The sequence below is a fragment of the Panthera onca genome, chromosome D1 (genome assembly GCF_046562875.1).
Source record: "Panthera onca isolate mPanOnc1 chromosome D1, mPanOnc1 haplotype 2, whole genome shotgun sequence".
NCBI classification, from domain to species: domain Eukaryota; kingdom Metazoa; phylum Chordata; class Mammalia; order Carnivora; family Felidae; genus Panthera; species Panthera onca.
The window spans coordinates 14405952-14407680 of NC_138348.1; the positions used below are offsets into that span (position 1 = coordinate 14405952).

Genomic DNA, 1729 nt, shown 5'->3' on the forward strand with positions numbered 1-1729 from the left:
ATTTATTTATTTGTTTAAGTTTTGGTTTACATGTCTGGAGATATTTCCCTAAAAATGAATGTGTACAAAATCAATCATCATAAAATGCCCTGCCATAAATATATTCGCTGAAACATATTAATTGCAAAATGATTTGAATCATCAACCGCATGACAAAGGTTGAACGATCTCTAGCATAGTAAAACAGTTTGTTTTTTCAGGAATAAAATCATGAATCTAACAAGATTATATTGAGGGACAAAGCGATTTTGCAACAACTAATCTCAATGTGTCCTTCACATCTTTGTTTCTAAGGCTGTAGATTAAGGGGTTCCGCATGGGAATCACTACTGTGTAAAACACAGATGCCACTTTAACTCTGAGCCAAGAAGTTTTAGGATTAGGGATACAGTAGAGGAAAAGGATGGTCCCATGGAAGATGGTGATGGCTGTCAGGTGGGAGGCACAGGTGGAGAGGGTTTTCCGGCACCCATTTGCAGAAGACATCCTCATAACAGTGACAAAAATGAGGGTATAGGACATCAGAATAACCATCAAGCTGCTCACCTCATCGAATATGGCAGTAATAAAACAGCGCATCTGGCTGATATAGGGGTCCGAACAGGAGACAGAAACAATTACACAGTGGTCACAGATAAAATTATTTATGATGTTAGACTCACAATAGGATAATGCAAGGAGAAAATATGTGAGTGTCAGGGAACACACTATACCCCATGAGTATGACCCAGCCACCAGCGGAGCACAGAGCTTTGGAGACATAATAGCAAGATAGAGCAAGGGGTTACAGACCGCCACACAACGGTCATAGGCCATCGCTGCTAACATAAAAGCTTCTGTTACTCCAAATATGCAAGCAAAGCAGAACTGCATAATGCAACCGGAGAAAGATACGGTTCTGTCTTCCACAATCAAGTTCTCCGACATTTTGGTGTCACTATGGTGGAATAACAGAAATCTACAAAGGACAAGTGACTAAGGAAAAAGTGCATGATGGTGTGGAATTTCAGATTGATCTTGATGATTATAATCATGCCCACGTTGCCCACCGCAGTGGCCATATAGATAGACAAGAAAACCAGGAAGAGTGGAACCTGGAGGGCTGGGTATTCCGAAAAACCCAAAAGAATAAAAGGGTATGATACTTCGATTTCCTTCAGATAACATCACGATTCCTGTTGATTGAAAAGTTATTTCTAAAAGTAGACCTGAATGGAAAGGAGAAACAGAAAGAAGAAAGAGGCTTCATATGCCTCTGTGAAGTTGACACAGAACAGTGACTCTCAACGTGTGGTCCCCAAACCAATAGCAGCCGGAGCACCTGAGAAGTTGTTAGGAATGCAAAATCTCCAACCCCATCACCAGCTTTCTGAATCAAAAACTGGGATGGGGTCTACAATTCCTTTTTTTTTTTTAATTTAATTGTTTATTTAAATTTGAGAGAGAGAGACAGAACATGAGCAGGGGAGGGGAGACAGAGAGAGCAGAAAGAGAGGGAGACACAGAATCCAAAGCAGGTTTCAGGCTTTGAGCTGTCAGCACAGAGTCCAAGGTGGGGCTCAAACTCACAAACCGCGAGATCATGACTTGAGCCAAAGTTGGACATTCAACCAACTGAGCCACCCAGGTACCCCAGGTACCACCCAGGTACCACTTCTGAAGTGTCAAGCTCCAGACTCAGCAACATGGCTGCCTACCTTTCCATGTGCCACAAGCAACCCCACACATA

The 1729-nt window shown here is 42.2% G+C and overlaps 1 pseudogene; it reads right to left on the reverse strand.

Annotated features, from left to right (window-relative positions):
- Positions 1-225: 225 nt before the first annotated feature.
- On the reverse strand, positions 226-1167 carry LOC132662507 (olfactory receptor 5D13-like; annotated as a pseudogene).
- Positions 1168-1729: the final 562 nt, after the last annotated feature.